Source organism: Giraffa tippelskirchi, chromosome X (genome assembly GCF_054371585.1).
Source record: "Giraffa tippelskirchi isolate mGirTip1 chromosome X, T2T-mGirTip1v1.2.pri, whole genome shotgun sequence".
Lineage (NCBI taxonomy): Eukaryota > Metazoa > Chordata > Mammalia > Artiodactyla > Giraffidae > Giraffa > Giraffa tippelskirchi.
In genome coordinates, this window is record NC_137289.1 from 23,254,825 (window position 1) to 23,281,142 (window position 26,318).

Consider the following 26,318-nt stretch of genomic DNA (forward strand, 5'->3'; position numbering starts at 1 on the left):
GTGATGAAGGTGAAAGAGAAGAATGAAAAAGCTGGTTTAAAACTCAACATTTAAAAAATGAAGATCACGGCATCTGGTCCCATCACTTCATGGCAAATAGATGGGGAAAAAGATGGAAACAGTGGCAGATTTTATTTTCTTGGGCTCCAAAATCACTGCAGACAGTGACTGCAGCCATGAAATTAAAAGACGCTTGCTCCTTGGAAGAAAAGCCATGACAAACCTAGACAGTGTATTCAGAAGCAGAGACATCACTTTGAGGACAAAAGTCTGTCTAGTCAAAGCTATGGTTTTTCCAATAGTCATGTATGGATGTAATAGCTGGACCATAAAGAAAGCTGAGCACCGAAGAATTGATGCTTGGAACTGTGGTGCTGGAGAAGGCTCTTGAGAGTCCCTTGGACAGTTAAGGAGATCAAACCATTCAATTGTAAAGGAAATCAGTCCTGAATATTCATTGGAAGGACTGATGCTGAAGCTGAAGCTCCAATACTTTGGCCACCTGATGTGAAGAGCCAACTCATTTGAAAAGACCCTGATGGTGGGAAAGATTGAAGGCAGGAGGAGAAGGGGATGACAGAGGATGAGATGGTTGGATGGCATCACCGGCTCAATGGACACAAGCAAACTCCGGAAAATAGTGAAGGACAGGGAAGCCTGACGTGCTGCAGTCCATGGGGTCGCAAAGAGTCAGACACGACTGAGCAACTGAACAACAAAAACATGGGGCCAATCAGAAGCACCTACATACGAATTTGAGTCAAGAACTAGTCACATATTAACTATGAAAGCAGTGAGTTTTCTCTCTTGCAACAGCCCCAGTTGCAAACTGGCCAAATTGTAAACCCAAGGTGGCAGTGGTGGTAAAGGAAGGGGCAGAGTCCAGGATACCTGGGAACATCAGGAACAGCAGTCTTCCCATTGGGCGGAACCTGCAGTGTGATTTTGAGCATTGTTCCTAGCTGCCCAGCTCTGAGCTTACTTCGTAACCCTCACAATGATTCTGTGAGCTGTTCATTTCCTTTTCTTTCCTTAATCACTCAGAATTGGTATTTGTTGCTTGAAACTAAGCACTCTGATCAAGTCAAAGGGTCTGCCAGAGGCTAGCTGGCTTGCATAGCCCCACCAACTGGCATGTGAGATGCTGTCTAGGTCACCACTCAGTGAGATTTTTGCTTCACAGGGTGAAGACATTTCTGAGAGAGGGGCAACCTCCACTTGTGGGAAGGGTATCTATTTCCTGACATGCACGTCTCTGTCCCTTCTTTTATTAGTACCTCTGGTGATGGCTGGACTTCCCAGGTGGCGCTAGTGGTAAAGAACCCGCCTGCCAACGCAGGAGACTTGGGTTTGATCCCTGGTCAGGAAGATCCCCTAGAGGAGGGCATGGCACACCCACTCCAGTATTCTTGCCTGGAGAATCCCACAGACAGGGGAGCCTTAACACACAGCAACTTAGCACACACGCATGCTGGTGATGACTGGTCTTGGTTTAATAGAACTAGATTCATTCACATGCTAACCCTGTCACTAACTAGTTAGTTATGTGATTTGGGGCAAATCACTTAGTCTCCATTTCCTTGACTGTTAAAGGAGGACAAGATTATCTGATTTTACTATTCACTTATTCACATTATTTCATAATTATTTTTACAACCTTACTGAGATACAAACTGCATAGTCTAAAACCCACCCATTTCAAGGGGAATTTAGGGGAGAATGGATACATGTATATGGATGGCCGAGTCCCTCTGCTGTCCACCTGAAACTATCACAACATTGTTAATTAGCTATACTCCAATATAAAATAAAAAGTTTTTTAAAACTATAAAAATAAATAAAATTCACCAATTTCAAGTGTACAATTGAATGACTTTTAGTAAATTTACCAAGTTGTTCAACCATCACCATAACTTAGTTTTAGAACATTTAGTCTCCCCAGTAAGGTCCCTCAGGCCTATTTACAGTTAGTTCATCCCCATATCCACCCTCAGGGCTTAGCAACCACTAGTTTATTTTCTGTGTCTATAGATTTGCTTTTTCTGGCCATTTTAAATAAATAGAACCATACAGTTATAATTATTTGTTACACAAGCTTTTTCTGCTCTACACCGAGTTTCCAAAAGGCCTGTACCTAAGGACAGAAATCAATAAAACTGAAAACAGGAAAACAATAAAGAAAATCCATGAAACAAAGAGCTGGATCCTTTAAAAGATCAATCAAATTCACAAACCTCTAACAAGTTTGACAAAAAAAAGACACAATTACCAATATCAGGAATGAAGCAGGTAGTATCACTACAGATCCTGCAGACATCAAAAGGAGAGAAAGCAAATATTGCAAGCAATTCTAGAGTTTAGGTGAAATAACCCAATTGCTTGAAAACCACAAACGAAACTCATTAAAGACAAAAAAGTTACTGTGAATACTCCTATAACTACTAAAGAATGTAAATTCGTAATTTAAAACCTTCTCAAAAAGAAATTCAAGGCTCAGATAATTTTACTGAATAATTACGGGAGGCTTCCCTTGTGGCTCAGACAGTAAAGAATCCACCTGCCAATGCAAGAGACCCAGGTTCGATCCTTGGGCTGGGAACTGAATAATTATACCAAACATTTAAATGAAAATACCATTTCTATGCAACCTCCTCCAGAAAAGAAAACAGGAGCTAACACTTCTCAACTTATTTTATGAGGCTGGTATTACCCAGACAACGAGCACAAAACAGGAACTAGAGACCAATATCTCCCATGAATTTAGACACAAAAATCTTCAACAAAATCTTCTAACAATAGACTAAAAAATTATGAAACAAATTGCAACCATGTAGGCTTTACTCCATGTACAAAAGGCTAGTTAAACATTTAAAGATCATTCAATGTAATCAGCCATGTGATCAGTCCCTCACTCCTGTTCTACTATTCGCAACCCCATGGGACTGTAGACCATAAGGTTCCTCTGTCCGTGGAATTTTCCAGGCAAGAATACTGGAGTGGGTTGCCATTTCCTTCGCCAGGGGTCCTTTCCGACCCAGGGATTGAACCCACATCTCCTGCATGGGCAGGCGGATTCTTTACCACTGAGCCACCTGGGAAGCCCCGTAACCAACCATATCAATAGGCTAAAGAAGAAAAAACCTATGATCATGTCAATTGATACCGCAAAGCATTTGGCAAATTTAACCCCCATTCATATAAAAAGCGGAGAAGGCAATGGCACCCCACTCCAGTACTCTTGCCTGGAAAATCCCATGGACGGAGGAGCCTGGTAGGCTGCAGTCCATGGGGTCGCGAAGAGTCGGACACGACCGAGCGATTTCACTTTCACTTTTCACTTTCACGTATTGGAGGAGGAAATGGCAACCCACTCCAGTGTTCTTGCCTGGAGAATCCCAGGGACGGCGGAGCCTGGTGGGCTGCCGTCTATGGGGTCGCACAGAGTCGGACACGACTGAAGCGACTTAGCAGCAGTAGTAGCATATAAAAAGGAATAGAGAGGAACTTTCTCAGTTTGGTAAAGAACATCTACAAAAACTTACAGCTAACATTATGCTTCACAGTGACAGAGCAGCATACTTAACTGTAGAGGAATGAATGCTTTTTCCGGGGACGTGAAATCCACCCATGGAGACTGTGGCACTAGGAGAGAAGCTCCGGTCCAGTCCATGCGCCTCACTTTGCCCTAGCCTCTGGGAGGACGAGCCGCCCTAAAAGGGGACTACTTGTCCTTCCGCCTGGTCCTGCACAGCTGGAGCTACGAGAGTCTAGGGGTCTGGGGCCCCAGCCCAGTTGTCTGCCGGAATGAGTGGCAGGAGATTAGCTCTACAGAATCGTCTCATACGAGCAGCCTCAACCCCCACGGACACTCCCCTTCCCACCAGCTTGTTTGCTTGCCTTTTTTTCTTTTCTCTCTTTTTCTGTTTTTCTTTCTCTCTGACTTCCTCAGCGATTCTCCTTTGAACCTTCTCCAGTTGTTGACCCTGCCTTCTGAACACCTTTATAATTCTCTCTAAAGTGAAGATGAATGAGGAAAAAGAATGTTCGTTAGAATATTAATTAGCATGTTTGTCAAGGTTTACACTAAGCATTCCACCACTGTCCGGGCTTTCCTAACAGACCGCATGTAGAGCGGTGCCATGGAGACTTCTCGGTGAGGAAAAAGACTGTACCCTTCATAATTCTTTAGCGACTCCATGGACTCTTTCAACATTCTTGAGTGTTCTCTTCCAAGAGAGTCTTAAATTGGTGAATTTCTCACTTGGTTTTCGGCTGTGGTTCATTCAGAACATTTGATATCTTGTTCTTTTTATATCTGAGGGGGAAAAAACAGCACTACCACCTCTTGCGCACATTTGCAGACCTATGAGGCAATTGATATAGACATTTGAAGGAGGCAAATACTAAATTGTGCCTTGTTTTCTCACTTGCATTATATTCTCCTGAGACTATGGCTTACCTATAGGCCCATGCCATTGGTATGGGTAATTAGCAGCCTAATAAGAGGGAGCAAAGAAAGTGCTATCAAAACAATTAGGTACAAAGACCTAAATGTAAGGCTAGCCTCTTAGAGGAAAACATAGGCAGAACACTCTTTAACATAAATCTCAGGAAGATATTTTTTGATCCACTTCCTAGAGTAATGAAAATAAAAACAAAAATAAACAAATGGGACCTAATTAAACTTAAAAGCTTTTGCATAGCAAGGGAAACTATAAACAAAACTAAAAGACAACCCACAGAATGGGAGAAAATATTTGCAAACAAAGAGACTAACAAGGAATTAATCTCCAAAATATACAGACAGCTCAAGCAGCTCTGTGTCAAAAAAAAAAAAAACTAACCCAACAAAAAATGGGCAGAAGATCTGAATAGACATTTCTCCAAAGATGTGCAGATGGCCCAAAAGCATGTGAAAAGATGCTCAACATAGCTAATTATTAGATAAATGCAAGTCAAAACTGCAATGCTGTATCACCTCACACCAGTGAGAATGGCCATCATCAAAAAAGTCTACAAACAAACCAAAAAAAGTCTACAAACAATAAATGGTGGAAAGGGTGTGGAGAAAAGGGAGCCCTCATAATACTGTTGGTGGGAATGTAAATTGGTACAACCACTATGGAGAATAGTATGGAGGTTCCTTAAGAAACTAAAAATAGAACTACCATATAATCTAGCAATATCAGTCCTTTGCATATATCCAGAGAAAATAAAAACTCAAAAAGATACATGCACCCCAAAGTTCATTGCAGCACTATTTACAATAGCCCGGACACGGAAGCAACCTAAATGTCCATCAACAGAGGACTGGATAAAGAAGATGTGGTACATATATACAATGGAATATTACTCAGCCATGAAAAAGAATAAAATAATGCCATTTGCAGGAACATGGATGGACCTAAAGAGTGTCATACTCAGACAGAGAAGGGGAAATATGACATCTCTTATATGTGAAATATAAAAAGAAATGATACAAATGAACTTACTTACAAAACAGAAACAGACTCGCAGACTTCAAGGAACAAGCTTATGTTGCTGGGGGGAAGGATGGGGGGAAGGGATAGTTAGGGAGTTGGGGATGGGCATGTACACACTACTATATTTTAAATGGATAACCCACTCCAGTATTCTTGCCTGGGAAATCTTATGGACAGAAGAGCCTGGCAGGCTACAGTCCATAGGGTCACAAAGAGTCGGACAAGACTTAGCAACTGAGCATGCATGCACATTCTAAGAACAATATACTAGGAAGACACTGCTAAATAAATCAGGTTCTGCACCTGCATGCAGTTCACATTCTGATGGGGGAGCTTTGTTTCTCCCACAAGACTTGACTTGATCTACAAACAATAAATGCTGGAGAGGGTGTGGAGAAAAAGGAACCCTCTTACACTGGTGGTGGGAATCCAAACTAGTACAGCCACTGTGGAGAACAGTGTGGAAATTCCTTAAAAAACTGGAAATAGAACTGCCATATGACCCAGAAATCCCACTGCTGGGCATACACACCAAGGAAACCAGAATTGAAAGAGACACATGTACCCCAATGTTCATCGAAGCACTGTTTATAATAGCCAGGACAAGGAAGCAACCTAGATGCCCATCAGCCAACAAATGGATAAGAATGCGGTGGTACATATACACAATGGAATATTACTCAGCCATTAAAAAGAATACATTTGAATCAGTTCTAATGAGGTGGATGAAACTGGAGCCTATTATACAGAGTGAAGTAAGCCAGAAAGAAAAACACCAACACAGTATACTAACGCATATATATGGAATTTATAAAGATGGTAATGATGACCCTATATGCGAGACAACAAAAGAGACACAGATGTAGAGAACAGTCTTTTGGACTATTTGGGAGAAGGCGCGGGTGGGATGATTTGAGAGGGTAGTGTTGAAACGTGTATATTATCATATATGAAGTGGATCGCCAGTCCAGGTTCGATGCATGAGACAGGGTGCTCAGGGCTGGTGCACTGGGATGACCCTGAGGGATGGGATGAGGAGGGAGGTGGGAGGGGGGTTCAGAATGGGGAACACATGTGCGCCCGTGGCTAATTCATGTCCATGTTTGGCAAAAACCACTACAATACTGTAAAGTAATTAGCCTCCAATAAAAATAAATAAATTAATTTAAAAAAAAAGACTTGACTTGATAATCTTGGCTCTTTCAGAGGGACCAGAATGGAGACAGAACATAACAGCAATGGTGAGTCATAAACTCTATACAGTAAAACCCATATTTTAATCCTTCATGAACAGCTACTATTAGTAGTCTAAATTATTTTGATCTTGATATAATTCAGGAGGCATAAGAGACTAGGGTTCGATTCCTGGGTCAGGAAGAGGGCATGGCATACACTCCTGAAGGAGGGCATGGCATCCACTCCAGTGGATTCTCTCTTGCCTAGAGAATCACATGAACAGAGGAGCCTGGTAGGCTATAGTCTATAGGGTCACACAGAGTCAGGCACAACTGAAGCAACTTAGCACGCACACACCACAAGTATGTTGTCTTACACTGCGTTTATCTTGTTGGAAACCACAATTGTCTGAAACAATGGCCTCAGTGAAAAATGTGATATGATATCATTCATATATATATTTCATATATATATAATGCTCCAAGAATTTTGGAGTGTGTTGCCATGCCCTTGTCCAGGGATCTTCCCAACCCAGGAATCGATCCTGTATCTCTTACATCTCCTGTATTGGCAGGCAGGTTCTTTACCGCTAGTCCCACCTGGGAAGGTGGTACTTGTGGCACTAATGCTTTATTAACAATATGCCATGTCAACTGAGTGGGCTAGGCCATGGATGGGTGATTACAGCAAAAATGGCACTTGTATGTGATCCAAGTTTATGTGTAATCAGAGTCATTACCCTTTATCTGCTCATAGTCAGGAATCTACCAGATTATTCAGCAGAATGATTTGTAGATGCATTGTCAGGCAATAAAATATTTACTATTACCTACACTCCTTTGGCTACACTTGCTGGAGGATATATAGTAAAATAAAATTTTATTTTCTTTTTTTATGCTTCAACATCCACCCAAGTTATCATTTCCATTTTTGCTCCTAGGGAAAAAAAATCTCTGGAAAAAAAAAGGATTACACTATATAGAAATAAAAAACTGCTTTGTTGTATTTTGTACTTACATTATTTCTGCTTCAGGTAATACCATGGACCCTTGGTGTCTAATTTATCCTGACAGTGTCTAAAGTGGAAGTAAAGCAATTCAGAAATATGAGTCTGAGAAGGTGGATGTAGCAGAAGTGAAATGAGAACGTTTAAATGAAAATATAAACCCCAGTCAATCTGAATGAATTCCTCTAGCACCTTGCTTCAGGAAAGAACCTGTAAGGGTCTTAATGATTGCTTCACTCACAACAAAGTGCACAATCCCAAGTGAGTCACTTAATCTCCGTCTCTTAGTGTCTTTGATTTTACAACAGGGTTAATAGGACCTATAATGCACCTATACTTATAGGGGAAAATAGAATCACACTATTTTTGAAATGTGCCTAATAATTGTCAATCAATTATCAAGAGAAATTTATGGAGCTCTGGATACATCCTTCATTATATGCCCAAGTCCTGGTAAGTACTTTACATATAAATGCTCAAGAAATCTTTATTGCATATACGAATGAGAAAATAAATCAATGAGCCATCTACTGTGTGCCAGACATCTGAGATACATTCCTGCCTTCAATGAACTATCCAGTAATTATGTAGTCAAATAAGACATCCATAGATAATGTTATTTAGTAATTTAACATAGTAAATGCCAAATGAATGCTGTCATCCATCATCTTCAAAGTAGAATTTCCAGATTCTCAACTTCATTTTGAATTCTTCCCTAAAATTTACCAGCTTAAGAATATGCCTATGATTTTATCACAGAGAAATATTTGAGGATGTTTAAAGACTTTCAAAAATAGAAATATATTTCATGAGGATAAAATTCTGTAGAGAAATGGAATGAAAATGTAAGTTCAAAAGGAAGAAAGAAAAATATAAAACATTTCCATCATTCCCCAAAATTTCCTCATACCTCAACCTTTTGAATCTCTCCTTCCATCCCCAGCTCAAGTACAGGTACTCATTGATCTGTGCATTCTGTCATTATAGATTCGTTTGCATTCTGGGATTTTAACCAAATGGAATCACACTCTATGTATTTTTCTAATGACTTCTTTCAGTCAGCATGGTGGCTTTAAGATGCATCTATATTGTTTCATGCATTAATAATGGTTCCTTTTTATTGATGCTTTCCATTTTGAGGATATACCTCAATTTCCATTGTATACCACAATTTGTTTATCCATTCATCTGTTGATAGACATTTAGGTTGTTCCCAGTTTGGTCTCTTACAAATAGAATTGCTATGAACATTTGTGTACAAGTCAATTTGAACATATGTTTTCATTTCTCACAGATGCATATCTGGAAGTGGAATGGCTGGATCATATTGTAGGCTTATGTTAAAAATTTTCAGAAACTGTCAAACTGCTTTCCAAATTGGTCGTACTCATGGTACATTTACACAAGCAGAGTATGAGATTTCCAGTTGCTGCACATCCTTGCTAACACTTGATATGGTCAGTTTTTTAATTTTTGTCTATTCTAATGGGTGGTATCTCAATGTGGTTTTTTATTTCCTTTCCCCAATGACTAATGACTTCAAGTATTTTTTCATGACCTTATTGGCCATTTGTCTCTTCTTTTTGTCAAATGTATGTTGAAATTTTTTTGCATTGTTATTTTATCTTATTATTATTGACTGTGTGTGTGTGCATATTCTGGATATTTCCTTTGTTTGATATATGTATTGTGAATATTTTTCCCAGTATCTGGCTTGCCTTTTCTTTTTCTCAATGGTGCATTTTAAAAATTAAAAAAAAAAACTTACTGGAGTTTTGCGTTTGTGTTATGCCTATAGATTTGGGGAGAATTGTCACTTAACATTATTGAATCATGGTATATTTCTGTACTTTTCAATTTTCCTCAGTTTTGTTTTGCAATTTCCAAGTAGAGAAATTCAATCAGATTTATTTATAAATATTTTACATTTTAGTGCTATTGTAGATTTGTTTTTTGAGTTTCATTTTCCAATTGTTTACTCTTGGTATTGTTGCTGTTGTTCAGTTGCTAAGTCATCTCTGACTCATGATCCCATGGAGTGCAGCATGCCAGGCTTCTCTTCTTTCACTGTCTCCTGGAGTTCGCTCAAACTCATGTCCATTGAGTCGGTGATGCCATCCAAACATCTCATCCTCTGTTGCCCCCTTCTCCTAATGCCCTCAACCTTTGCCATCCAAACATCTCATCCTCTGTTGCCCCCTTCTCCTAATGCCCTCAACCTTTCCCAGCATCAGGGTCTTTTCCAATGGGCTGGCTTTTCACATCTGGTGGCCAAAGTATTGCAGCTAGATGGACCTTTGTCAGCAAAATTATGCCTCCGCTTTTGAATACACTGTCTAGGTTTGTCATAGCTTTTCTTCCAATCAGCAAGTGTCTTTTAATTTAGTGGTTGCAGTCATTGTATACAGTGATTTTGGAGCCCAAGAAAATAAAATCTGTCACTGTTTCCACTTTTTCCCCATCTATTTGCCATGAAGTGATGGGACCGGATGCCATGATCTTAGTTGTTTGACTGTTGAGTTTTAAACCAGCTTTTTTGCTCTCCTCTTTAACCCTCATCAAGAGGCTCTGTAGTTCCTCTTTGCTTTCTGCCATTAGAGTTGGTATCAGTTCAGTTCAGTCGCTCAGTCATGTCCAACTCTTTGCGACCCCATGGACTGCATCATGCTAGGCTTCCCTGTCCATTACCAACTCCCGGAGCTTACTCAAACTCATGTCCATCGAGTCGGTGATGCCATCCAACCATCTCATCCTCTGTCATCCCCTTCTCCTCCCGCCTTCAGTCTTTCCCAGCATCAGGGTCTTTTCCAATGAGTCAGCTCTTCGCATCAGGTGGCCAAAGCATTGGAGTTTCAGCTTCAGCATCAGTCCTTCCAATGAATATTCAGGACTGATTTCCTTTAGGATGGACTGGTTGGATCTCCTTGCAGTCCAAGGGACTCTCAAGAGTCTTCTCCAACACCACAGTTCAAAAGCATCAGTTCTTCAGTGCTCAGCTTTCTTTATAGTCCAAGTCTCACATCCATACATGACTATTGGAAAAACCATAGCTTTGACTAGATGGACCTTTGTTGGCAAAAGTTGGTATATAAGGATGCAATTGATTTTCTACATTAACCCTGTATCCTGTGACCTTGCTAAGTTCACTTATTAGTTCTAAAATTTGTTTTCTAGATTCTCTGGGATTTTCTACATTAATAATCATATCATCTACAAATAGGGATTTAAAAAATCTCAGTGCTTTCAATTTCTGTCTTTCATTTCAATGCCTGGAACCTTCAATACCATGTTGAATACAAGAGAAGAGGGTAGCATCCTTGCCTTGTTCCCATCTTAAGAAAGAACAATTCAATCTTTCACCATCAATTATAATGCTAGCTACTGGTGTTTTATAGATGCTCTTTATTCATTCGAGGAAGTTTTTTTTTTTTTTACTATTTCTAATTTTTTGAAAATTTCAATCATGAGTGGACATTGGATTTTGTCATATGCTCTTTCTACAACTATTGAAATGATTGTAAGGATTTTCTTTTTTATCCTGTTAATATGGTGAATTACTTCGATGGATTTTTGAATGTTAAATCAACCTTGCATTCTGGAATAAACCCTACTTAGTCCAGAGGAGTCTGATGGGGTACAGTCCATGTGGTCACAAAGAGTGGGACACAACTGAGGGACTGAGCATGCCTGCAAGCAGAGTCTTGAAGTATGACTCTTTATTTAGTAATGCTTTGTTAAAGATTTTTGCCTCTATATTTATGAAGGATATTGATATGTAATTTTATTTTTACAGTATCTTTCTCATGTCTTGGTGTTAAGGCTATGCTAGCCTTACAAAATGAGCTAAACAGTGTTTCCTCTTCCTGTTTTCTGAAATGTGTTTGTAAAATTGGTGCTATTTAGTGATGAAGACTTGCAGTTTTCTTGTGGAAAAGTTTTTTAATAACAAATTCAACTTGTTTAATAGATAGAGGGATATTCAGACTTTCTGCTTCTCGTGCATATTTTGGTAAACTGTATTTTTCAATAAATTTGTCCTTTTCATCCTTGTTGAATATGTTGACATAATGTCATTCACAATGTTTTCTTATTATCCTTTAACCTCTGTAGAATCTATGGTGACAACCTTTAGCTGTAGTTGTCATTACGATATATGCATTATGCAATGTATGCTAACATGTGATAGATTTATTATTGTTAAAATTAATTATATAAATATTTTAAAATTTTTAATACAAAAAATATTATAAGTAACTTGCATAAATAAAAACTCCTTGGGGTCTTCAATTAATTTTTTAAGGTTGCAAAGGGCTTCTGAGAACCACTGATATATAATATTCCAATGTCTCTATGTGCCATTATTTATCTATCTATTCTATGGCTGATGGACAATTGGTTTTTCTAGAGGTTTTGGTTATTACAAATAAAATATGATGGCTATTCTTGTATATATCTCAGGGTGGACGTATATACTCATTGCTCTTAGATATCTAAAAGTGGAATGGCTAGGTCTCCTGGTATTAGTATTTTTAAATGGATAGTGATGAATAGCAAATCCTGTTGAATTCAGATTCCTTTGAATATGTTTCAAAGATAATATTCTGTAACATATATTTATGCAAAGAGTGTCACTTTTAAATTCATCTTCCGCTCATTGCTCTTCTTAACTTGACACACTCCCCTTGGTGAGGTCATATACACACTAATCTGTCCCAAATCTTTTTCCCCAACTCAGAATTATCTCTTGAGTATTGACTTCTATATATGACAAATTGCTGGACATCTCAATGTCCCATTCATGATCCACAGAGCAACAACCCAAACATATCTTAAATGGAACTTGAAACTGGCTTTTATTCCCATATTCTCTACTCAGAAGCCACACTAGAGAACTGGGCCTCATGTTAGGTTCCATCTTCACACTTCACCCCCACAACCAGGCAGTCACCAAATCCTCTCAGTTTTTATGCCTAAATATTACTTAAATTCTTCTCTTCTGCCATCCTATTGTCACTGTCCTTTTTATTTCCTTCTAAACCACAAAGGCATCCTAATTAGTCTCCAAGCATCTAGACTTTTTTTCTGTTATCTTAACCAATACTTTAATTTTTTTAAGTTACAAGTGTAAAATAATAGCAATAGGGAAAAGAAAGATGTCAGTTACTGATATTACCTATATTTTATATATATAGCACATGTTACCTATATTATCATATGTTATTTAAAAACGGTCCTGTGGAGTAGATCTTTTCCTCTATTTTACAAATGAGGAAACAAAGACTCAGAGTAAATTACTTACAAATACTACCATATTACAGATGTGAATAATAAATAGGAGAGGTCCAATTTAAAATCAGGTCTCTGGTTGATGCATATAGCCTTAATTCCTTCAAGTCTCTCTTCCACTTTGAGTCCAGAGAGATCAAAGTAAATCACAAATCTGCACTTCATTCTTCCATAAAAATTTTCAATGGCTCCCTATGTCTGTCCACAGGGTTAAAGTCCAAGTTCCTGTGCAAGGTGTTCAATGCCCTCGTTCATCTGCCCCTCCCTCACCCCCATCTACCTCTTCATCTAATTTCCCTCCATTGGCCCTTACTCACAAGTAATACTGTGTGATTTCTAGTTCTCCTGAATATATTTTGCTGCTTTGTGTCAGTTTAATCCCTTGGAAAAGCAGATGTCAGATGGGACTGGACACGCAAAATATTTATTGGAAGAACCATTTTTAAAGGATAAAAAGGGAGCAAGCAAGAAGAGGTGGGAGGAGCTTAGAAACCATGTTGCAAGTCTGACACTTGTGAAAGAAAAGAGGAAAGAAAGATCGAGTAGGAAGAACCTCATAATGCGATGCAGTTCTAAGAAAGTCTTGGACAAGGTGGATGCAGAGTACTCAAGCAAAAATTGCCCATTAAAAGTATCTCATAATAGGCAGGAATGGACTGGTACTAGTAACCCTGCTATGCATAGTCATTGTCTGAGAATTCCCCAGGGGGAAGCACAGCCTGGTGGAAAAGCTGCAATGGACTCAAATGTACTATAGCTAGAGTCTGTCGGTCATCAACGATCTCCACAGCAGGTTCTCTCACAGGGAGATCGAAGTGGACTATTGATGTGACTGCTGCATGATCTTACTCCTATAGGATTTGTCCATTCTTCTCTCTACCACTATAATTTAAGCTCAGCCATCAGGTCCTTCAGGAAGCCTTCCCTGACACACCCAGGCTGTGTCAGGAGCCCTCTTGGAGCATAATTCTATTATATCACTATTATACTTATTAATCTGTTTCTACTACTTGAATACAAGCACCTTGAAGGCAAGGATTGTGTCCCATTTTTCACAATATTCCCAGCACATGACCTTGTGCTCACTTAGCATTTGCTCCATGAGTGAATGAGTAAATGAATAAATAAATACCCAAACTCAATTCTCTTACCCCTGATGCATAATATCTGCTCTATGCAAACTGGTCTATTTATTGAATCATGGAAGCATTATTTTTATTTATGCCTCCTTGTTTTCCTTCATGTCTCTCATCTTACCTAAAATTCTCTTCTCTGTCTTATTGAGTTATGTTCATCATGTAAGACTCTGCTTAGTCTAAACTCAGCTTAAGACCAGGCCTTTCACATCTATTTCCATCTGCTCTAGTTTCCTATTCTCTGAATTTTCACTGTACTTGACAGTCTGAACCACATACATGATCATAAGAGTTCTTGCATTGCTCACTAATTATTTCTGGGGTTTTGAGCCTTGTTTGCCAATTGAATGGTAACACCATAAGAGAAGGGTCTATGTTGTATACTTCTCTATCCCCCCTTTAATATAGAGCATAATGCAAAGTATTGATTACAAAATTTTGAACCTTTCAACTAAGTCAGTCTCTGCATACAGTTACCAGAGGAGTGTGAAACTCTCTTTTCCTAGAAATTACTGTATATAAGTGGGTTGACCATCCTTGAAACTTGTTCAAGAGCCCTCTACTGCCAAGTGGTTCAATCAGACATGTGAAGGACATAGAAACACTTAACTGAGAATCTTAGAGGCCTATGTAATTATATTTTTCCCACCAAAATTTATAAGACAAGAGTGATTTTTTTCTTAATGAGAGGTTCATTCTACTTGCTCTATTACACTTCTTTTACATGAAGTCAGCATTGTTTGATATTCCTCTGTTATTTGATATGCCCCCAAGAATCTCTGATCCCAGCATATACGATCTATTCAGTCATTAATTCATTCAACGTATATTTGCTGAACATCTGAAGAGATAGGTCAGTATAATGGCTAAGGTTCCAGATACTAGAACCAGAATGTCTGGGTTCAAATCCTGGCTTTATCACTTTCTAGTTGTGTGAATGCAAACAAAGTACTTAGCATCTTTGTGCCATCTGTAAATGGGGTTGATAAAAAAGAATACATACATTGTATTGAATAATCAATATTATAAATTGCTGAGAACAGTGTTGGCACAAAACAAGTGTTATATGGTTTTTAGTTATATAAACTATTACAATTGTAATCATTACTATATACCCACTATCTCTACTGCTGCTTCTTCCTTCTTCTTGCATACAATTCTTCCATTCACTAAAATGTTCTGAGAGGATATTTTCTCTAGAAGGCCCGTCTTTCATAGTAAGCATACATTACTGGGAACTTTGGTTATGCAATCAGATGTACTACTTGATATCTTTGGTTTTTTTCATACAATGAGAAACAGAACAGGAAAATTTTAATGTGTGACCATTGAGTACAAATAGGAAGAGTATTAATTAGATTGGAAATAAGGAAAGTGAAAGTTTTAGTCTCTCAGTCATTTCTGACTCTTTGTGATCCCATGGACTGTACCCCACCAAGCTTCTCTGTCCATGAAATTCACCAGGCAAGAATACTGGAGTGAGTTGCCATTCCCTTCTCCAGGGGATCTTCCTGACCCAGGGATCGAACCAGGGTCTCCCACGTTGCAGGCAGATTTTTACCATTTGAGCCACAAGTGAGTGTATGGAAATAAGGAGACCTAGGTTCTAGTACTTGTCCTGTCATTTTTCTCTGCCGTTTGTGTGATATTGGACAACTCTTTTTAGTCTTTTCAATTTTCCATTAAAAGAAGCAACAGTTAGAACTGAACATGAAACAACAAAGTGGTTCAAAATTGGGAAAGGAGTACGTCAAGGCTGTGTGTTGTCACCTTGCTTATTTAACTTATATGCAGAGTACATCATACAAAATGCCGGGCTGGATGAAGCTCAAGCTGGAATCAAGATTGCTGGGAGAAACATCAATAACCTCACATATGCAGATGACACCACCCTTATGGCAGAAAGCGAAGAGGAACTAAAGAGCCTCTTGATGAAAGTGAAAGAGGAGAGTGAAAAAGCTGGTTTAAAACTCAACATTCAAAAAACTAAGATCATGGCATCTGGTCCCATCAATTCATGACAAATAGATGGGGGAAAGGTGGAAATAGTAACAGACTTTATTTTCTTGGGCTCCAAAATCACTGCAAATGGTGACTGTGGCCCAGAAATTAAAAGACACTTGCTCATTGGAAGAAAAGCTATGACAAACCTAGATAATGTATTCAAAAGCAGAGACATCACTTTGCTGACAAAGGTCCAACTAGTCAAAGCTATGGTTTTTCCAGTAGTCATGTATGGATGTGAGAGTTGGACCATAAAGAAGGTTGAGTGCCAAAGAATTGATACTTTTGAACTGTGGTTTGAAGAAGACTCTTGAGAGTCCCCTGATCAGCAAGGCAATCAAACCAGTCAATCGTAAAGGAAATCAGTCCTGAATATTCATTGGAAGGACTGATGCTGAAGTTGAAGTTCTAATACTTTGGCCACCCGATGTGAAGATCCAGCTCATTGGTAAAGACCCTAATGCTGGGAAAGATTGAAGGCAGGAAGAGAAGGGGACAACAGAAGATGAGATGGTTGGATGGCATCACTGATTCAATGGACATGACTTTGGGCAAACTCTGGGAGATTGTGAAGTACAGGGAAGCCTGACGTGCTGCAGTCCATGGGGTTGCAAAGAGTTGGACATGACTGAGACTGACCAGCAACAATTTTCCATTGACTCATTTTTAAAATCAGTTAGTTGGTCTAGAACAATAGTTTTCAAATGTTTATTATTTATTTGTATCAGTGAAACTTTTTTCACATAAATATTAGGTAGAAGTTCAAAATATAAACATGGAGCTGCTGCTTTACTTAAAGAGAAGATGTGGAGCTTCCAGAGACACCTGTTAGTTAAGCATTGGGCCATAGGCACTGGAACCACAGAATTGAATCAGTGTTGCACTAGTAAATCAGTTCTCTTAGAACAAGTAAGCCTTGATTAGTAATTTTCCTACCATAGCCAACTTCCAAGGCATAAGAATTGCCATGCTTTCCTGTGTGCAAACACTCTTTAGGAATAAAACCAGTCCATTAGCCCAGGTCAGTTAATTACAATACCTACCTAGCAAAGAGCAAGTCTCTGAAGGTTATGCTAAAGGTAGGTGAGGTTTCAGAGAAAAATAAGGGCAAGACGTAAGAATAAAAAGACATAGAAAGAGACAGTCTCTGGAGAAGGCAAACTCAGGTAGGTGTCATAAACACACAAAAGCATCATGAATTTCCAGGATACTGGAGTGTGTTGGTAGTAGGGGAGGAGACATGGAAAGGGAAGAAGAAAAAGGACTTGCAGACAAACTTCTTTCACGATGTCACCATTTTGCTTGGGAATGGCCTTTTTTAACTAGTGGAGGGAAAATGGAATCAAGGGTATCCCACAAAAGATGCAACACTCAAATATTTTTCTACTTGAATTTGGATTTTTTTATTTACATTTGAATATATGTTGTAGGAGTTCTCTTCAAAGTAAATGCGACATGACTCAGGAGAAGTTGAGTAACTAGTTTTCTTCTCCTGATTTGCTATTCAATTACTTGCTGCAGCCCTGCTTCATGTTATCAACCATTCTTTCTCAATGTGATATTTAATTTTTCCATAATCTCCATCAGCCTGCCTATTAGTAGCCACCCCTCCATTTGTATTGACAACTGACCATTTCTCTTTTTTGTGTAGAGTGCAAAATCTAAAATCTACTTCCAACTAATAGTGTTGAGTAAGCCTCTCCTATATATAAATGGAACCTCAACTGCTCACTTGGCACTTCTTAGTATAGGAAAGAGAATAATTTGAGTTTGAAAGGATGTCTCAGACTTCCCTGGTGGTCCACTGGATAGGAGTCCACCTGCCAACGAAGGAGACATGGGTTCCATCCCTGGTCCAGGAATATTCTACATGCCATGGCAACTAAGCAGATGCACCACAGCTGCTGATGCCCAAGTGCTCTACAGCCCATACTCCACAAGAGAAGCCACTGCAATGAGAAGCTGATGCATCAAAACTAGAGAAAGCCCATGTGCAACAATGGAGATCCAGAGCAGCCAAAAATAAATAATTTTTAAAAAGCAAGCAAACCATGAATAGTTACTTTAAATGACTCAATAAATTTATTTTAAAAAAAGAAAGAAAGTTTTTCTTTGTAGACAAACTCAATGCAAGGTATAAAGATATCCACGAAGCTGTGGATTAGGTGATTTAGGTATAAACCATCAGTAGTCTTCTTATACTGAGGCAGTAGTTGCTCAATAGTTATTGATATCAGGACATTGAGAGTATGTGCTAAGTCATGTCAGTTGTGCCTGACTCATTGTGACCCTTTGAACTGTAGCCCACCAAGTTCCTCTGTCCATAGGATTCTCCAGGCCTGAATACTGGAGTGCCCTTCTGCAGAGGATCTTTCTGACCCAGGGATTGAACCCGTGTCTCTTATGTCTCCTGCATTGTCAGGAGGATTCTTTATCACTAGCACCACCTGGGAAGGGAACAGAGAAATGAAGCAAGTGGGACAATGCTTAAGTGTTAATGCTTTCTTTATTTATTGCAATCAGTGACTTTATTCAAACTCAAATTACCCTCTTTATAGGAGAGGGTAATTACATATTACACATACATGTTAACTACCATGTCCCTACCCACCCACTCCCCAACTACCCCCCACCACAGTCCTAGGCTACTACTAGTCTACTTTCTAACTATGCTTGGTAGTTTATATGTAGGGGATTTCTGGAAATTAACCATGGTGATGGTCATTGATATCTGTGATTATGATTCAAAAACTGAATTATACACTTTAAATAAATGAATTGTATGATATGTGAACTGTATCTCAATAAAGTTGTTTTTTTAAAAAGTCTTATACACCAGTGTTTATAGCTGCATTATTTATAATAGACCAAAAGTGGAAACAACCCAAATATCCATCAGCTGAAGAATGGATAAACAAAAACTGGTATGTCTATACAATGAAATATTATGCAGTCATTAAAAAGGAATGGACTACTGATACAGGCTACTACATGATGAACCTACCTCAAAAACATTATGGTAAGTAAAAGAAGCTAGACACAAAGAGCTACATACTGTGATCCCATCTATGTGCAATGTCCAGAATAGGTAGATCTGTAGAGACACAGAATTGTTGCTGGGGATGTGGGTAGAAGGCACTTGGGAGTGGCTATTAACAAGTATGGGATTTCTTTTGGGGGATGATGGAAATTTTCTTATTAGACAGTGGAGATAATCATACAATATTGTGAGTATATTAGAGATCACTGTACTGTACACTTTAAAATGGTGAATTTTTATGTTAGTTTATCTCAGTTTAAAAATTGCCCCCAAAAAGGCTATACAGGAGTAAATCCTGATTAATGGTAGTCCTGGGTGAAATAAAGGAACATAGGGACAGTTAGTCAAAAGAACCAGAAGCCTGGAGAGGAGTTTTAAGGATAGACTAGTCAAAATCATCCAAATAATTTCCCATGTGCTGATTCCATTCTCACCAGGCATTTTTTTTTTATTGTAATTTGGCTTCTTATGTACATTTCCTTTTGAAAGAAAATTTGCTGACCAGAGTTTTCCAGTCTTCTTTGCTATTATATTTTTCAATAAAATAAAGAATAAATTGGATTAGAATTTTGGTTTGGTTCATCCCTCTGAGGCAGACTGACTCTCCCTCCTCCTAATTTTAGTTTAGATGTGCAGGCTCAGACACTTATACAGAATTCGAGAGAAATTTCATTATTCAGGGGACCCTCACGGAAAACACAGGGGCCAAAATGGTCAGGACTGTCTTGAGAGAGAAGCAGAGTGAGTGCATTAGGCCTTTATTGTCTCTAAGGGGGAGAAGGCGATGGCACCCCACTCCAGTACTCTTGCCTGGAAAATCCCATGGACGGAGGAGCCTGGTAGGCTACAGTCCATGGGGTCGCTAAGAGTCGGACACGACTGAGCGACTTCACTTTCACTTTTCCCTTTCATGCACTGGAGAAGGAAATGGCAACCCATTCCAGTATTCTTGCCTGGAGACTCCCAGGGATGGCGGAGCCTGGTGGGCTGCCGTCTATGGGGTCGCACAGAGTCGGACACGACTGAAGCGACTTAGCAGCAGCAGTCTCTAAGGGGTGGGACTCATTAGCTGTAGATTTGCAAGTTTTAAATTTCCCTCTTGCACCAAAGGAAGAGGCAGAGGGCTGGAGAGTTGTGAGTTTGAAATTTCCCACCTGCACTGAAAGAGAAGGTGCCATGACTATAAACTTCCTAGTTTTAAATTTCCTCCTGACAACAAAGGAGAGGGCACTGAGCTTTATCAGCCCATCAAGAGGGAGGGGCCACCTGTATGAAAGTGAAAGTGTTACTCAGTCATGTTTGACTCTGCCACCCCAAGGACTGTAGCCCGCCAGTCTACAGGAGCCTGCCAGGCTCCTCTGTTCATGGGAATTCTCCAGGAAAGAATACTGGTGTGAATTGCCATTCCCTTCTCCAGGGGATCTTCCAGGTCTCCTGCATTGCAGGCAGATTGTTTACTGTTTGAGTCACCAGGGAGTGAAGTGAAAGTAGCTCAGTCCTGTCCGACTCTTTGAGACCCTATGGACTATACAGTCCATGGAATTCTCCAGGCGGAGTGGCTGGCCTTTCCCCTCTCCAGGCTATCTTCCCAACCCAGGGGTTGAATCCAGGTCCCCACATTGAAGGTGCATTCTTTACCAGCTGAGTCACCAGGGAAGCCCATGGCTAATTCACGTTGATATTTGGCAGAAACCAAAAAATTCTGTAAAGCAATTATCCTTCAATTAAAAAATAAATTTAAAGTAAAAAAAAAAAGAGGTGGGGAACAACCTATGAATACTTTAAGATTTTGGAGCTTTAAACTTTCCATGCTCATTATTTTGATTATTTTCTGTCTTTCCTTGTAAAGCTTATTATCAGAACCAGTAGCAAAGAGCAGTATAGGTGAGAAAGAAGACATCTGCTCAAATAGAAAAGTTGGCACAGTTCAGTGGTTTATTGAACTTACATGCATAGTAATTCCTGAACTATGGAGGCAAGGTTTTAAGTCTTGATAACTCTTGTGATACCCACCTGCTGTCACCTTAGTCCAGCTGTATATCAGATATTGTTTTGGGTACTGGCAACTAATGCAACGGAGAAGGCAATGGCACCCCACTCCAGTACTCTTGCCTGGAAAATCCCATGGACGGAGGAGCCTGGTAGGCTCCAGTCCATGGGGTTGCTAAGAGTCGGACACGACCGAGCGACTTCACTTTCACTTTTCCCTTTCATGCACTGGAGAAGGAAATGGCAACCCATTCCAGTATTCTTGCCTGGAGACTCCCAGGGACGGCGGAGCCTGGTGGGCTGCCATCTATGGGGTCGCACAGAGTCGGACACGACTGAAGCGACTTAGCAGCAACTCTTGTGAGGATGACCACTAGTGCCATAGACCTTATGAGGAAAACTGGGAAAGGAAACTTTCTATACTGTTATACATTGTTTAGAATATGTTTTTGCAAGCAGAATCTTGGCAAGTGTTCTTCTTAACATTTTAATTATCATAGACATCTATATGACAGAGTTAGGAATAACTGAGAGATGCAACCAAAATCATATTTTAAAAACAAATTTAGTTAAATTAGTCAATTATTTAAATAATTATTCCTTTTACTCATCTGGTTTATGTCTTCACCTCTTGGGTACAGTATTTTTCAACCTGGAGCGTCCAGCTCCACACACGGTGAAGACCTAGAATTCACGTTTCCACGTGCTCAGATTTGATGTGCAGCCCTGATTTCCGGTTTGCAACGCGGGTTGGACAGTGGCTGACCGAGGTGATCTGCTTCAGCCCCAGACCTTCGCCCTGACTCACGGCTTGTGACCCATAGCCCACGACCCACAAGCAGTGCACCGCTGACTTCGAGAATATGTAAAGCCTTGCACATGTCTGCGCCCGCCCTCCCTGGTCAATTAGAAAAGAAACCCGGATGTTTGCGGGGGGGCAGGGGGAGAAGCTGGCGTCTACCCATGAGGCAGCGCGCTTAGTTATATACTTCTGCCCTCTTCTGAGGCACTCATTCCGCTCTGAGAGTCGCCGTGGGCCGTCGCTGTGGCTGCAGTCGCCGCCTAATGTTTTCGCGCTCCTCCCTTCCCTCCTCCTCTTTCTCCTCCTCCGAGACCCAGTCAGGCTGACCTGCCCCGCTCGCGGTAAGTGTCCCCCGCCTGCGCCGCGCGGAAGCAGGCAGGGGCTCTCCCGCGAGGCTGTGGCCACTTTGCTCTGAGGGCAGTTGAGATGGCCCGGCTGTGAGGACTGGGTCAAGGGTCTGGATGCTGGCATAGGTCGCCAGGATGGCCCAGGGTGCGGGGGAGGGGACGGACTTGGCGCCGTGGCGGGTGGGCCACCATCTTGCGCCAGCCCCGCGGGGAAGGCATCTCGGAAAGGTAGCTGCTTGGCGGTAGCGTTTGGCCACCCTCAGGCCGACAGCGTTTGGCCACCCTCAGGTCGGAGCCGCGCGGGTTGCTGCTGCTCCCTCCTCACCTTCGGGGGCCTAAGTGTCGGTCTGTCCCAGCCGGGTTTTGGCTTTTCTTTCTGGAGGCAACTCCCTTTGGTCTTTTGTACATATGATGCCGATGTTTGGCGAGACCCGCCCACCCTCAAGGCTCTTCAGTCTCGGGAATAGAGGGGAGAGAGGGTCCCGAACTTTCTGGCTCCTGGCCCCCTTGGGCCCCTCCTTGCTGTGCTGACTACCCCCCTCCCCACCAGGTTACTGGTCATTCAGTGCTCACACCCTTGTTCTTGCCAAAGGGACCTCTCTCCTCCGTCATAGAAATCGTGCTCCATTCCGTTATTGTCTAGAGCAGAAGAGCCCTGAGGAGAAACGTGGAGTTAGAGACACAATTTTTTAACTGTGATCGTTGCAGGTTTTACTTAATGAGACGGAAAAAATTATCTCATTCTGAGGTTTTATCTTTCTCTAGACACGGAGGGAGTTCCTCTTAACTTATCTCAAGTTTTAATGCTATTTTAAAAGGAGAGATCAGAGAAGAAAGTGTCAAGTGAACTAGCTTCTTCTACATCTAAGGAGTTCTCTTTGTTTGCAAGGATTTTTTAGGTTTGTTTGGTATTTTTTAATCTGTGAGCTTAAATTTTGCTTTTATTATTTTCAGGTTTGAACAGTGATTTTTAATGTCTTTTAGTGCCATTAAACATAAAATTAAAACCGAGAAATAGAATTTTAACCACAAAATCCTCGTCTTAGCATTTGTGATGTGTCCTGCTTTGGGGGGTTACAGTGAAAATTCAAACTGTCTCCTTAAGCAGAAACTTTACTAAGCCTATGAAGACACCCATTTGCTTATAAAATTAAGGCTGTGTGCCCTTGATGTGTTAACATTGGTACAAATCCCACTACAGTTGTATCTTGCATTTATACATTTCATTGCTCTCATCTCTTTTGAGGTGGGCTGCGGGGTGTTGATAGAACTGTTTTGAAGTTGAGGAAACAACCTCAAGGAGATTTTACCTTTAGTGCTGTGGTTAAGAGTGATAGAACCAATTCTTGAACCTAAGTCTTCTGACTCCTTAGCTAATGCTCAGTCCACTATATTATGATCCGCTTTTTGTGAGAGTGAAGTGGTTAAAGAGGAAAAGCAAGTAGACTCACCTAAAACATATAGGTAGCATTTTTCCATTTTCTTTTCTTTTATATTTAAAATATTTAAGACTTCATGTCAAAACAACATTGTAAATCAGCTATACTTCAGTAAAAATTTTAAAAAAAGAATTCATATCTTTTCAACTTTTTAGTATTAAAATAATATTATTTCCAAGTATGTGGAAAATTTGAAAAAGTTCTATGTTGAAGGGGTCCAAATTTCAGCTTCTCCTTTTCAACCCACTTTCATCAGTTCCGTTTTCTAGTCCAATCTAATTTTTTCAGCCCAGGGTTTTACTCCTTGGCAGCAGCTTTTTTAGTGGAAAAAGAGAGTAAGGGGAATGAATAGATATTTCTGTACCTCCTCTTCAATTTGTTTTCTTTATTCAAGAGGACATTTAGAACCATACCCAAATATTTCTGTTGTTATTATAGAGGGAAAATAATGATTAGCAATTTTTGTAAATAGAAAATAACCCATAGTTTTAGTGACAGATAAGATATTTATTGGATATTTATATTGAAAACATGTTTTATTTCAAAAGTGCTTTTTTGAAGGTCAGAAGTATTTCACATATTCACAAAATATGTAACCCTGAATATTTTTCTTTTTGCTTCAGAGAAGGACTTAAAGTATACATGATTTTCAGTCAGGTTGTTTTAAATAGTGACTCAAGAAGGACTTGGTTTTCTCCATGATTTGTATCAAAAACATATCTAGGCCTTTTTAATTCATTCCTTGCAAAGCAGTTTTCTTTTAAGAAGTGTTTTTAATAACCATATGTCAAGAAAAGTAGCCATCCCTGTATACCATCTGGGTCCAATAGACTATTTTTCTTTCATCTTTTGTATTTTAAGTCATTTTAGAAATAATTGCATAAGAATAAAAAATAGTGAAGCCAGTTTTATTAGATAAGTATTAATAAGATGGTATACTCCTTTGTATGTTCTTAGAAAAACAAAAAATACATTTCAGAAATTGCTATAAGTATCCAATTGTCTTTTATTAGGACAGATCCTAAAGACATTTGCAAAAATGTAAATCAGTGTCATTATTAGATTTTTTGTTTTTGGAAATAGTTATTTTAATTAAAAGTATTTATATGGGCATGTGATGGGCTTTTTATTACTTTAAATAAGTTAATATATATTTAATTTTTTCCTTAGTTTCAATTTCTAATATGGTAAGTATAAATAGATAAAATCCACATAAACAAAAAGCTCACTGGAGTCGTCAGTAAGTTTTAAGAATGAAGAGTGGGCCTGAGATAAAAAGTTTGAGAACTACTAATCTGGCGTTCTTTATTTGTGATATTTTAACAGTTCTATACATGAACTAGAATTTTTTTTTTCTTTTTAGTGCTTATATTCATCAACTTGTATGACTTTTAGTAAAGAAGGAAATGTTGAGCAAAATAAGGCAAATTACTGTATAATAATTTTTCATGTGCTTTATTTAATCTTCCAGTAGTGCTGCAAGGAAGATATTACTGTTTTCATTTTACAGATAGAAAAACTAAGTTCAAAGAGACCAATTAAATATCCTATAGGTTTGGCAACCAGAAAGTGGTAGACTTCAAATTCCCACTCAGTTGTTCAGCTCCTATGTCTAGTGTTCCCATAATTGTGCTCCATATCTTTACTTGATATTTTCCCTAGTGGTTTAGTTTTACTCCTATAAAATGTGAATTAACAATATATACTTCCTGAGGTTACTTTATAAATTAGTGATTATAGAATACCTTATGAAACTTCAGTGAAGTATTTGTTACATAATTTGGCTTTGAAAGGTCTACTATATATTAGTTTTTTTCTCCGGGTTGTATCTTTTACATATGAATTGCAATAAAAACATCTCCTTATAGATAAAGTCTTTACTCAAATATGATATAAAAATTACTTTGCAGAAAGTATATTTTATTAAAATGGTGGTCCATCTCAAAAGCTAATGTTAAAATGTTTTAAAATGTAGACAAGCTTTGCAAAATATTATGCTAATGATTTTAAATCTTAATGTCAAGTAGCTGTTTTCTACATATAGATGAATTATGAAAGTCAACTGAGACAAAAGTTGAAAGCTTAAATTAGGAAAGAAATAGTAAAGTTATTAAAGATCTGCTCGAAATGTACATAGACTCAAAATACACCTGTATTCAGGCTTTCAAGAAATAATTTCCACAATATAAAAACTTCTTGGACAAAGACAAGATGATGAGTCTATGTTTTTCTTCTAAATTATATATGATTTGTTCCCAAGACCTGGTTTGAGAGTTTGAACTGTTTTTAGGTGCCAGTGAAGTTGTCTAATAAACCAAGGTATAATACAGTTTTTCTTGGATTTGAGTACAGTACCAATTAATTCCTATTATAAAGAAAACATTTTCACAGATACCCTCTTACTTAAAATATTTAAATATTCGTAGAATTCTTGTACAGTCATAAAATAATCAGGACTACAAAATCAATGCTATTCAAATCAACCTTACAACATTGAATAATACACTTTGGTGAAGAAAAGTCACTGACTAATTGAGTTTTTCACACCCATAATTCATATCTATCTAGGCAGTAGCAAGATTTTTCTATTTAAACTCTTTCAATACCTTC

At 39.1% G+C, this 26,318-nt stretch overlaps 1 protein-coding gene across 10 annotated transcripts in view; it reads left to right on the forward strand.

Annotated features, from left to right (window-relative positions):
* Window positions 1–21,848: 21,848 nt before the first annotated feature.
* ZNF280C (zinc finger protein 280C) overlaps window positions 21,849–26,318 on the forward strand; it is a 58,151-nt gene continuing 53,681 nt past the window's right edge. For 3 of the 10 annotated variants that reach the window (XM_081566610.1, XM_081566607.1, XM_081566612.1), the window contains exon 1: window positions 21,868–22,263. The gene's annotated coding sequence lies outside the window, so the exon portion shown is untranslated. Of the gene's footprint in view, window positions 22,264–26,318 lie in introns of all 10 variants that reach the window. The other 7 variants (XM_081566609.1, XM_081566605.1, XM_081566606.1 and 4 more) reach the window with 4 other exon arrangements.